Source organism: Aethalodelphis obliquidens, unplaced genomic scaffold, assembly GCF_003676395.1.
Source record: "Aethalodelphis obliquidens isolate GAN/ISIS:26980383/991018 unplaced genomic scaffold, ASM367639v1 scaffold91, whole genome shotgun sequence".
Taxonomy (NCBI): Eukaryota; Metazoa; Chordata; class Mammalia; order Artiodactyla; family Delphinidae; genus Aethalodelphis; species Aethalodelphis obliquidens.
This window is the reverse complement of record NW_020838035.1, coordinates 6,615,000-6,628,174: the sequence shown is the minus strand read 5'-3', so window position 1 is coordinate 6,628,174 and position 13,175 is coordinate 6,615,000. Positions and strand designations below refer to the sequence as shown.

The 13,175-nt window shown below is 50.3% G+C and overlaps 1 protein-coding gene across 3 annotated transcripts in view; it reads right to left on the bottom strand.

Moving 5' to 3' along the window:
- TBL1X (transducin beta like 1 X-linked) overlaps nt 1-12,866 on the bottom strand; it is a 227,338-nt gene extending 214,472 nt beyond the window's left edge. For 2 of the 3 annotated variants that reach the window (XR_003430506.1, XM_027095546.1), the window contains exon 1: nt 12,496-12,860. The gene's annotated coding sequence lies outside the window, so the exon portion shown is untranslated. Of the gene's footprint in view, nt 1-12,495 lie in introns of all 3 variants that reach the window. The other variant, XM_027095550.1, reaches the window with a different exon arrangement.
- Between the last annotated feature and the right edge of the window lie 309 nt (nt 12,867-13,175).

Genomic DNA, 13,175 nt, shown 5'->3' with positions numbered 1-13,175 from the left:
ATGACATGACATTCCTGAAGACGTGAGCGATCTTGCTGTGGAATGAAAATGCTTGAAACCTGGATGATGACCGATGACTGCACCACTCGGTAAAATGACTAAAAATCCCTGAAACTGTACACTTGAAGTGGGTGCTTTTTTTGGTATGTAATTTACACCTCAGTAACACGGTTCCTGAAAATCAACTAGACCTTAAATGGGATTTAGCGATCTTCTTCGTGAAATTTATCACCACAGGTGGCCATCTACAGCCATCCCAAGGCAAAGCAAACATCTATGGCAAATCCAACTAAAACAAAGTATCACACAGCTTGCAAAAGGAATGACAGCCCAACCTGAATCTACAGTGTGTCCAACTCAATACTAGGAACTACAGAACAGCCGAACTGCCCAGTGGCAGCAGTGCGGACAGAGAGAAATTCCGCTCTGATGACCATCCGGGCCACCAGAAACCCATACAGAAAAATACATTCCTTGTCCAAAGATAGAACATTCAATGGAAAAGCAAACACAACAGGTAATTCAAGAAGGTTGAACATACTCTTCGATAGCAAACTATGAACCAAACCCAAACTTCCCTTAAAGCAAAAGCCACGCAGAAAAATGGGACCCCAGGGCTTCCCTGGTGGCGCAGCGGTTGAGAATCTGCCTGCCAATGCAGGGGACACGGGTTTGAGCCCTGGTGTGGGAAGATCCCACATGCCGCGGAGCAACTAGGCCCGTGTGCCACAACTACTGAGCCTGTGCGTCTGGAGCTTGTGCTCCGCAACAAGAGAGGTCGGGACAGTGAGAGGCCCGCGCACCGCGATGAAAAGTGGCCCCCGCTCTCCGCAACCAGAGAAAGCCCTCACACGGAAACGAAGACCCAACACAGCCAAAAATAAATATAAATAAATAAAAATTTAAAAAAAAATGGGACCCCAGCTTACCCCTCTGTTGTGCCAGGAGCTGAGAAAATTAAAATTCACAAAGGACAGCTTATTCTGTGCACCATTTCATGTTTAAATATGAATTGTGAAATAGTGAAAACATACAGTCTCTAGTTTTATTCAGTTAACTTTTCTGGAAACACAGGATGATCCAAAAATTACATAATGGAATTAAAAACTATTAACTATTGGGTGGACAGACACTGTACTGCCTGAGAGAAAAAGGAAATATTTCCATGAGCTAATCGTATCCTGTATTTAGTTTGAGTATACTAATGTAATTAACCAGGGGTGTACAATTCCGCTAACTTCAAATTTCCAGTGGTAAAGCCTCACATACAATTATCTGAACCACAACTGATTTTTATTTTTGTGGGAAAATGAAGATAGCTGATTCTAATAACCCGAGCTTCCCAAGAAGAGTAACTGCCTCCCTGACGGAAATGATGTGAACGGTAATTCACAACACCACAAACTCATCTGTTTTCAGATCTTCCCTCAAAGGTTAGCATACCTGGAGCTTTCATGTCCCGTTGACGCAAACATTTGGTGCTACTATTCCCCTACATTCCTGCTCTGTACACCTGCTCTGTACACCTGGGCCTCTAACTCCCAGAGGGTATACACAGGTCTCTGCACTTCATGAGTACCTGAGGTACGCATTTAGGAAATAAAATCAAATTTTGTGCCCACTTCTGCGAACAGTCTCAGGATGCGGCTAGTCTCTGATACATCTCTGAATATTATTTAGGGTAATTTGGCTGGCAAATAATCAAATGAATAATTATTAGAAAATTATCAACAACAAAGACAGAAAAAGATTCCTGTCCAGACCTGAAGCGACTGACCAGTGTCTAGCTGACCTGCTGGCAAGAAGTCAGGACATGGACAAGGCTCAAGGAAACCGGCTAAAAGCAAAATACTTTGTGTAATTTCTCCCTCCTCTTAGATGGGCAGGCACGGGGCAGATAAAGGACATTCCCAAAGACTTTCATTAAAACTAAATTTGTTACAGGAGCTTAAATGTCCTGATCTCTGGAGAGCAGAGACAAAGGTGCATAACGTAGATGTCAAAAATTCTACTTCCTGGGAATTCCCTGGCTGTCCAGTGGTTGGAACTCCGTGCGTTCACTGCCAAGGGCCTGGAGGGCCTGGGTTCGATCCCTGGTGGGGGAACTAAGATCCCGCAGGCCACGTGGTGCAGACAAAAAAAAAAAAATCTACTTCCTGCTTCTCCTCTCTTCACAGTAGGCGCGTTCTGAATATTACTGTAAAGAGAAGCAATTTTTTTTTTAAGTAGGAGACAAATATATCCGTTTACCAAAGGACAAATGAATGTCCACGTGGATCCTGACGACTGTGAAATGACGTGTGGCCCTGGTGCCCCGACGGTACAGAGAACAAGACCAACGTCAGCTTCCCTTTACATACAGAGCTATGCTGCAAACTCATTATCCACAAAGGGAAAAACAGGCACAAACACCGAAAATCACACACAAAACCGAAGCTAACGTACCAATCATTTCAAATTAAACAAACAAAAAGGCTGGTGCGGAAACCTGGAACTACTTGCGGTCGACACTTGGTGTCATGAAAACCAAAGCTTCAGCCGTTCTCAGCAAACGACCTCAGCCAAAGACCTGCAGTCTGGAGGTGAGTCCTATGTCTCACCTCCACAGGCCACAGTGTGGTCTGGGGTGTGAATGTAACTCTTGTATTTATTTACTCTCTGTAACACCAGTAATACAGCATCAACCAAAATGACAGTTTTCTCTTTTAAAAAGCCTCTAATGTGAAATGCAAAAAATAAAAGATTTAATAACAACCACGATGGATGAAATATGTTTCTGGAAGAAAACAACAACAAATAAACAGCCAGACTGAAGGCACCGAGAGACTTTTATCACAACCCAGCTCCAGCGCTACCTCCCATCTTTTAAAGTTTGAATCACGTATTTGACAAGAAGTCTGGTTCCTGGGAGCCCTGAGGGCATCCGTCAACGAAAGCAGCTGATTTATAAACAGAATTAAGTGATTATGAAAACACTGCCGCGTCATGAAATGCTTAAAAAGCACAGCATTGTTCCAAAGTTTCCTCGTGCACCTGCAACTGAGATATTGTCATCTGGTTCTGAAACACAAATATTTTTTCAGCTTTAAAAACGCGCACAATCCTGTAGATCCAAAACGTGCACAGCACCCTGTCAGCGTATGTTCTTTCTTCCCCAAATCACATCATTAACAGCTGTGCCTCTGGAGGTATGTCCAATCTTTAAGCTGTCAGATCTCAGTCACAACACGTGTGTGTGTGACACACACACGCACACACACACACACCCCCCGTGGCAGGTGAAGCCAGACGGAAAAAGGGGAATACATCTGTGTCCCACTTTATTCAGGGACTTCAATATCAGCCCCTCTCACCTCTGGGGACCCCATCAGTGATCTCTAGATGCTTTCTCATTGCATATCCCTCTCGGTGAAAACCTTTTAAGCATTAACTCCAACTCACATAACGTATTAACTAGAGATAACACTCAACGATCATTATATGCATTTCTCATAGACCACAAATAGACATTTTGTAACTATTACATAAAAATAAATAAACAGAGAACTTAAGTTTCTTCCTGCACTCCAGTAAATCTCATTGTCACTGCCAGAGATATGATATCCAGTCCACTTGGGAGCCCACTTTGTGAATTAAAACCTGAGACAAGGCATTTCTGTCACCCTCTGCCCCAACTAAACATGGAGACTACTGGTTTCAAGGAAATGTCCTAGGAGGCCCATGAAATTTACCAGAGTCCCATGAAATCTATCAGGCGAGTCTAATTTCCACAGGCCTCTCCCCTTGTTCTCATCTGGTCTACAACAATTTCTGTGATGCCCTGGACACATGAGATCATTACTTCTTATTTTCATCAACTTCTGAGCTGAGTGCCCCTCCAACGCTGTTTCTCCTGGCAAGGCTTTTTGAAGAATTACGCTACAGATCTCTAGAAATTGTTGAAACTGGCACAGAATCATCGTGCATCTTAGAAATACAAACCTAATGTGATATTTTTTCCTAATCAAATTAGGAGCTAAACCAAAGCGTGTCTCCCAAGACTGACCTGGGACTGTCAGAGACTGGCAACCGTTGTTTTTACATTGATAACTGTGAATACTTGAGTCTTTACCAACACAGAGTTGGCATTCAAGTTTCAAGGGATTAAAATGCCTGATAAGATTCTGCTGTAAAAAGAACCTAAGGCAAGGACCCAAGTTTATTCTGTCTCCTAAATAAATCAGATGGTAGAGACATCAATTCTCTACTCAGTTGCTTTTCTAAATACAACCCAAAACTCGGCAACCACCTCGAACTTTATAGGTGCTGAGAATTATGTTTGCATACCGGTGCTACAGACGTCTGCATCATATGAACGGGGTAACATCCCTCCAGCTCCACTTTCTCATTTCTCATCTTCAAACGGATGTCAAGATAACAAGAGTACCTCGAAGGGTAGAGCTGATCTGGCTAAGGCTAAAAATCACCCCAACGCACTAGAAACAAAAAGCACTGCTCAGTTACACGGAATTTTCTCCAGTTCCCAATCGTGACTTACGTAGTCTTACCATATTAAAGTATCTGTTATTACTGATTTAAGAAATAAAATGGCATCACATACAGTAAGCTTCTTTTGCCCGAATTTCCATCTATCGGAAAGTTTAAACAAGCAGAAGTGTTTGCAAACTGGATACCGGATGTTCACACAGACTCTAAAGCCCAATGACAACCGGCAAGTCTGTAATAGTTATGAGTTAAGCTCTCCAAGAAGCGGACAGTGTCCCTCTAGCCTTGCTTCAACATGGATGAGGTTGGGTGTCCAGGTTGCAGTAGACATGAGGAAAGCCTTCAGTATCTTGGAGAGAGAGAAGGTGATCACGCCGGCGGGGGGGGGGGGGGGGCGCCAGGAGAGTGCTCACCTCCTCCTGCCTCTGTATTCTCCCTGGGGGTTGGCGGAAAGTATTCCAGAAAGGAAAGTGCTCAGGGCTGGCTATCTGGGGTCATTTTCTGGGTTCCAGGCTCAAAAGAAGTAAGCAAAGAAAACTCTCATGTTTTCTTTTCAGGATTCCAGCTCCATCCACCACGATAGGAAAAAATGACAGGAATTCAAGGCAGAGACACTCTCTTCTAAACACTATGAATTTTGCCATGAGCATTGTTTGTGCTTATTTTACGGGGTCTCCTGAGACTGGGAAACTACAACACTCATAAGAGTTATTCAAAGGCACCCCACAGCCCAAAGTGTCTTCTGAACTGCTCGGGCTTTTTTTTACGGTAACTTAGCGATGTTAAGCTGAATATTGTTTACTTCAATCATGGGTAAAACGATAATTAAAGCATGGAACATAGTTTACCCAAACTGCTAGTTAATATAAAACCACCATAATCCTTAACCTACAAAAGTGTTTTAAAAAAAAAAAGAGCCCACGCAACATTTAACGTATGCCTTTTCCACATTACAATCCGCACACACGGGGTAGGAGAGGCCTCAAGATCAGCTCATCAAGCCTTTCACTTGCAAGTGAGGACACACACAGGTTCAACAACTTCACACAAGCAGGCGGGCAACCCAAGGCGGGACACAACTGACCCAGACGCCAGGCGAAGGATCCTCTAGAAAACACGATATTCCTTATTCGATCACAAATAGTGAAATTACGACCCAAGGTAAAATTCCGGTTCACCACCACACAGAAACATAGACGTAGGAATTCATTTCTACAACAAACTAATGCAAACACAACTGGATATTTTTAGCGCACTTTACGGTCACGTTATCAACCCACTGGGAAAACCACGCCTCTTAATGTGTGTCCTGTTTTTGAAACTAAAGACATGAGTCTAACCTACTGATACATTTTACATAGTACTGCTCCAAAAAGTCTCTGAAAGTGCATCCAAAAATGTCCCATCTCAACTGATTTGGCAGCAACGATCAACTGGCGTAGGAAATGCGCAAATCCTACAGGCGGCTCCAACACGACACCTGATACTTTTTCACTATGATTTCTTACAAGTATTAAGAAACTCTAAGTTTTGGCTTTTCCTTGCTTTTGATAAAATCCACAGTGCAAAATCATTCTGAGGAAAACACACGGGCCCAAGTGTGCTACAGTATAAAGTTCATGAGTCAAGGAAGGTGCTGGAAGAGTGGAGAGATTCACTATTAGGCATTTCATCCTGAGTTAAAATGCGATTACCAAGACCAGGAGAGCAGAGCTGATGGGCAGGTGCCCCAGGTTAGGGGCTGAGGGAGTGGGGAGTGTGGAGGCAAAGCACCGCGGACACCTCTGGGGTAACGGAATTTAGTTGTTTGGTATCCTGATGATGGTGGTGGTTACAGAAATTTAAGCATGCTGAAATTCATAATTTATCATATAGTAAATTTAGGAAATATATAGAGGATATACATGTGTCTGTATATAGCATGTGTGTGTGTTTGTGTGCATATGCCAGCCCTGAAATTTAACTTAAGGGTGGGGGTGGGGAGGGGAGATAAGAAAAGCAAGCAAGCCATTGATGGAGAGCACTGTAACTAAAAAAGATGTATTATTATTTTTGTCATCATTGGATATTTCCACACCAATTCCCAGCTTCAGAGTAGAGGAAAACCTAAGGACACTGAGCTCCAAGCATGATAAGAATCCTCCTTCTGTTAATACAAGCCTGAGAAACAGATTTTATTTTCTTTCTCTCTCAAGAAGAAACCTAAGGCTAGAGAAGGTAACGGATGTGCCCAGAGGCAGTGAGTGCATGGTGAACTGGCTGCAAACCAGGTTTCCCTGCGACCACGTCCCCGACCCCATGACCACAGGAGCCCACAGGGCCCCCAACCAGGCTGGGCCTGGCGCTCCTCTGGGGGGGTAACAGCACACGGGGCCACGGGCTGGCTCCGGAGGACCAGACTCCAGGTGCCAGCCGTGCCCAGCCCCGGAAGAGGGCCCCACTGCAGGTCCGCACCCAGCTGTCCCCCCGGCCCTTCCCGAATCAACTATTCACAGGAGAGGACGGGGCCTGAAGCAGAAGCCACGGTCCTGCAAGCAGCAAACACCTCCCACCCTGACCTGTCCCCGCCCACCTCCCACCCTGACCTGTCCCCGCCCTCCCAAACGGAGGTTACCCCGAGGCCAGGTTAACCGACATTTCGCTGGGCACAGAGAGGGTCCGAAAACAGGAGCCAGGAACCGGTGCTCCCCTGATAAATACCCAAGTCCCAAGAAGCCGACCAAAAGTGAGACCCGGTCAATCTGCAGTGAATCATCAAAACCAACAGGAAGGCGCCATCAGGAGCGCTGGCATCGGGGGCTCTAATCCAGTTGAGACAGAGCTCAGGGGACTCGCAGCGCCCCCCTCCCGTCCCCAACACCTCCCGGCCTTGCGCCGCTCCCGTTTCTTTCTTCTCAAAGGCCATCCGCTTCCCGCCGCCTCCTTTCCCTTCTCATTTACTTCCTAATGTATCCCAAAATGGCCTACGGGAGCCGTGAGAACCACAGCGCCGGATACCTATCTTGACGTCCACCTGCCCGTGGACCTTGCTCGAAACAGGACTGCACAGCTGACAGCAGAACTCAGGGCTGGTGTCTCCACCCTAGCATCACGGGCATCCAGCGCCGGGTCGTTCTCTGGGGTGGGTCTGTCCCGTGCCCTGTGGGATGTTACGCAGCATCCACGGACCCCCCCCCCCCCCCCCCCCCGGGATGCCAGGAACATCACCGTCCCCCTCCCCCAACGTGTAACAACCACACGTCTCCAGACATTGCCAAAAGCTGCTTGACGGTAGGGGACCAAACTGCCTTGAGAACCATGGGCTGACTACAAGCTTCCAGAGTTCAAGGCTGAACAGACGGCCTCCGTGAACAACCATCTCCTCTACCTTCGTCTCTAAGTCACCCTTTCTCTCGAGCCTGCGAGTCGCCCTCCAGCTCGACCTCTTCCCTCCAAGGACCAAGAACAAACCAAAGCCATGGAAAAGGAACCCAGCTTCCTCTATCAGAAGAAAATACTCTGTCCTCTGTTTTCAAGTTTAAATTTGCTCCGATTTAACTTTTCAATGGCTTCCAGTTCACATCTGCAATCTTCAATCAGGCAGCGGATTCCCAATAAATATCTGATGCCGGCGATAACTGCACGGGAGGGCTTTGCAGGAGGCGGCCGCCTCCATGGCCAAGTTCCCGGGGAGCACACTCCTTAATGACGGCATTTTCCCCCTGAGGTCTGAAACTCATTTTCTCAGAGCAGGCTCTCTTTTCCGTCTATAAACATGTTGCCTGTCTGTCCCTTCCCACACCCAGCATTCATTTTGGTTGCTGGGTCTCTTTCTGCTAATGTGGCCAGGGCCATCCGGTTGGTCGAGCCCCATGGAAAGGATGGACAGGACGCAAGGGCCAAGGAGGGCCAGACCCAAGGGAAAAACTCACATCCAGTCTCCACTCAAGAGGCCAGTTACTTCCTTCACGCTAAACATAGTTATGGAAAAAAAAAAGTTTATCTTTCCAACTTAAAAAAAAAAATGTTTACAAAATGACTTTAGTCTTGCTTCCCGATTGAAACTATTTTTTAAATGTCTTGGGCGGTGAAAGATTAACAACTTATTGGAAGTCACGTACTCTTCTTTTTTACGGGAGAAAAAGGAGGCAAATGCAAGGTATCGGGGACACCACACCTGGGACGGTCTCGCCTCACAGGGCAGAGCGATCGTGCTTGTCCTCTGGCCCGGGTCAGGCCTGGCAATAACCACGTGTGCAGAGCCCAAGACGCAGACACCTGGCGGAAAGCTCAGAGGGGGCAGCCTCAGGGTTGGGGTGTGGGGTCCTCCCTCCCAACAGGTAACTGAGGAAGGGTCTGAACTCCTGACACTCGGGACCTACGTGAGATGGCTCTTGGGGGCCTGGCTTCCCTCTGCAGGAACCCATTGCCCGCCTCTGGAAGAGAATCATGGGTATCCCAGGTGTCTCAAAGGCTTGACAGGTCACAGCAGTCCTGAGACAAGGCAAGAGTGAGGACAAATGGCAGAGGGCAATCTGGGAAGTCACCTCTCACAGATGCAAAACTGGGTTTTCCCCCCCAACCACAAATAAAATTTCTAATAGACTGCTATAAAAAAATACAAAAGACTATGCAAAGAACACACCAGCTAAGTAATAAAAATAACATCCTTACTCAGGGACCCGTCTACAGGAAGCGGCCAGCGCTCAGCCACTTTTTAAAAATACTTTGACTACTGTTAAGCCTCACTTTGTTGGAAGGATTCCTGATCAGCCTTTTAATAACAGAAGATTTTGCCCTCAAGAAATTAAACCTTAAAACTTAAGGCCTAAACTTGGGGGGAGAAGTCGGTAGCCCATGGTGAGCAAGGCTTTAAACGTATCAGGTAAGGCCTCTAATCACCTACGTGGGGCTTCACTGACGGTGACACCTTGGGCTCCCCACCATCCCGAGAGATGTGCGCCGCGACACACACAAAGGCGGGCCACGTGGGGACTGGCTATGCCATTTTTCAGATGGGGAAACTGAGGCAGAGAGCCACTAAATGCCATGTCCAAGGTTAAATACTCAGTGAGAGACTCTAGCTTGGAGTTCTGGTTTTCTAAATCAAAAGTGATCCAAACCACCTCAATCTCAAAAACCACAGCTGTCAAATCTCACTGAAATCACTTTCCTAGGTCACCTGCTAGCTGAAATGCACCTGCCTTTCTTTTTAAAGTCTACCAGTAAATTACTTCAAACTCTTACAGCCTCTCCCCTCCTCCCACAAAAGGTAGACTAACTCTCTTTACTGCCTTCTTTATTAATCCTTACTTGCAGTAACTATAGAGAATCTCCCTCCCATAGAACGTTCTGCAAGTTCTGCGCTGTCCCAATATGGCGGCCACTAGCTACACACATCTATTGAGTATGTGAATTATGGGTAAAGCACTGAAACAACAGAGTTGTTTATTTTAGTAACAACAGAATGGTTACTGAATTTTAGTTAATTTGAATCTAAATATGCACATGTTGGCTAGTGGCTGCCACACTGGATAATTAAGCTATAGACAAAAACAACCTTTCCACTGTGGTGGACATTTCATGATTTCTGTTGAGATTCATCTAGGTGTATAAACAGATTTCAATGTAGGTTCTTCTGTGTGGGGGAGAGAGAGAGAGAGGGAGAGAGGGAGGGAGGGAGGGAGGGAGGAATTGTGTGTGTGTGTAATTTAACGAGCTTGTCTCCAAGTGGGAAGATTCACACAATGTATACACAGGAAGGCAAGATAACACCAAGCTTAAGAGGTGGGCTTTCGGAATCAAACAATCCTCCCTCCACCACGTATTAGCAAGTCAGTGGACTGTGAAGCAGGAAGGAAATAACTGCTGCACACAGGGTATTAAGTGCGTGTAAAATCCTCACTGCATGGCATTAGAGTAACATTAGGAAAATGATTCCACCTGCACAATACCAACTGCTAAAACTTACAGGCAGCTCTGTAGTTTTCAGAAAACTTACACTTACATTCCCTCTTTCTGTCCTTGCACTACCCAATGAGTACCACGATTTCAGTTCCCGTTTTTATTTTTACACACATAGAAAACGACACTCAGAAAAGTTACGGGACTTGAAGGTCAACGGTAGAGCACAACAACAGGGTGGGCCCTTTCACTAGTTCAGGCCAAACGGGGACAAAGACTGCTTTTCTACCAAAGCATGGTGTCCTGATGCAGGTGGACTCAGGGGCTCTATTCCCCTTTCTGCTGGCTAGCGCTGAAACCCTCCGAACAGCCCACCCAGGTAGACTCATGACGCCATCACACAGATGAGAAAACTGAGGCTCCCATGGCTGAAGGTGAAGACTCGGGACCAACTAGACGCCACACACTTCATTTAAACACCCAAACCTTCGGGAGGGGTGAGCTTGGGAAGACTTAAGGGTCAAGGTGCGAAATTTAAATGGGGGGTGTTGACAATTCCTGGAGTGACTTAAGCCCCGGGCAGAAACACAAGAAGAGCCAGCCTGAGAAGATCCAGTGACACACACCCTGCTGTGCACAACACCAATCAACACCTGAAGCCTCCATTTTCATCCCACAGGTGTGCGTTCCCTTCAGCTCTGGATCTTCATAAGTGGGTCAAGTGATGCACTTCAACTTTTCATCCCTGGACTCATCCAGCTGGGGGGTTTTCCACGAAAATCTGCCGGACGTTTGAGATATTAACAGCCCTTAACATAAAAGCGTCATCTTCACGTCTCAACTGTTTCATACTCAACATTCGCCCCCCACCCCCATCGCGTCTTTCCTAGGAATGACTAGTTGCAAACTTTTCATAAAATCGTCCTGGGCCATTTCCTACCCCGAGACCACCGTTCAGGACTGAAGAGGGGCGCTCCCCTCCCCCTCCCAGGCTGGAGTCCCGCCCCTCCCCTTTCAGGTTAACCCAGGGACCCAGGCGGCGCTCCTGGAAAGAAAAACATCCAGCAGTCAGGTCAAACCACATGTGACAAAGCAAAGCAGAAACCGTGGCACAAGGGACAGAACCTGGAGCTTGTTTCTTTGGGGGTTCTGCTCTACAACATCAGCGACAGAAAAGAAAAAAAAAACCCACCTCCGACTCTAACTTTGTGGAATTTCCAAAGCGAGGGGCGCGGAAAATGCGAGGCCGTGCTAAGAACGAGCCCTGGCGCGGGCCTCACAGCGCACGGACAGCGCACGTGAAGGGCACACCCTAACCCAGCGCCCGCAACTGTCACAGACCCGGCGACCCCCGAAGGCGCGCACCACCCCGTTCCGAAAACCGGCCCCCGTGGGCAAGGTCCCCCTGGTGAGCAGCGCCCGGGACGCGAATCTGGAGGCACCCCTCCCCCAGCCCGGGAGCAACAGGTCTGCAGCCTCCCCAGGCCGCGCTCCGCAGACCTGGCCAGACCAGGGACGCCCCCCGTCCGCCGAAGTCGCCCCCAGCCCGCGCTCCTCGCTCGGGCTGGGGATCTCCCGACTTCGTTGACAGTTTCTGCGCCTCGGAAACTGAGCCGCCCAGGGCCCGCGCCGCCGCGCTTCCAGCCGGCCCGGGACTGGCCGGCCCGCGCCCGGGGATGAATGGGGCTCCCCTCCCCCCACGGGGGATCCCGCGGCGGCGCAGGTCCGTCCAGCCAGCCCCGGGTTGGGCAGACAAAGGGGCACCGGGGGACAAATCGAGCGCTTCCTCAAACTTGCCGGCCGCCTCCCCCTCCCCGAAACAAAGGAGCCCCCCCAGCCTCCGCCCGCCCCCAACGCGCCGGCACTTTGGGGAGCAGCCAAAACGGGGTATTGTGCAGCCTGCAGGGAGCGCGCCGCACCCCAGCCCAAGCCCGGGAGACACTGGGGGACCTGCCCCTCCAGAGCCCCGGAGGCGGGCGGAGCGTGCGGGAGCCCCGGGCCGCCGGTCTGACCCCGGAGGGAGGGAACCGCCGGCCCCCACGCGGGACAAGTTCGCGCCACCACGCCCCGCCCCGCCCCACCCCGCGCCCGGCCGGCCACCCGGCCGGCCGAGCCCCGCACACTCACCTCGCCGCGAGCAGCGCAACTTGCGGCGGCGCCGCCGCCCCGAACCTCCCTCCGGCCGGCCGTCTCCGAGCCCGGGCCGTGCCGCGGCCGAGGAGGGCCCGGCGCCCGGAGCAGCCGCGCGCCGCCCCCGGGCCGCCCCCGCCCCGCCGCAGCCGAGTCCCCGAGAGGCGCGGGCGCTGGAAAGTTTCGGATGCCGAATGGCGGCCGAGGGCGCTGCGGCGGCGGCGGCGGCAGCAGCGGCGGGGCGGGGGCGCTGGCGGCACCTCGCTCCCGAGCGCAGAGAGTGCGGGGGGGGGGGGGGGGGCGGGAGCGGTGGCGGCGGCAGAGGGCGGGACGGCGGGAGGGACCGGCACGGGCAGTGACCTCCGGGGGGAGCGGCCGCCAGCGCGCCGACCCAGGCCGGGAGGACTGCCAGGGAGGCCACCTCCGCCGCCGGGCCGGCCCCTCCCCCCACGGCCCCCAGCCCGCACCCTCCCCCACCGTCCGGGGACTGGAGCCCGGGTTCCCCTCCCGAGCACCCCCCACGCCCGGGGGGGAGGGGCGCGTCCCAAGCTGGTCCCTCCCCCACTGAGGGTGAGGACACCAGGCCTGCCCTCCCCCACAGCCACGAGGGGGAGAGTCCGCCCCCAACAGCCCCTCCCCCAGGGCTCCAGGGAAGACTCGCGTCCCGGCCCGCCCCG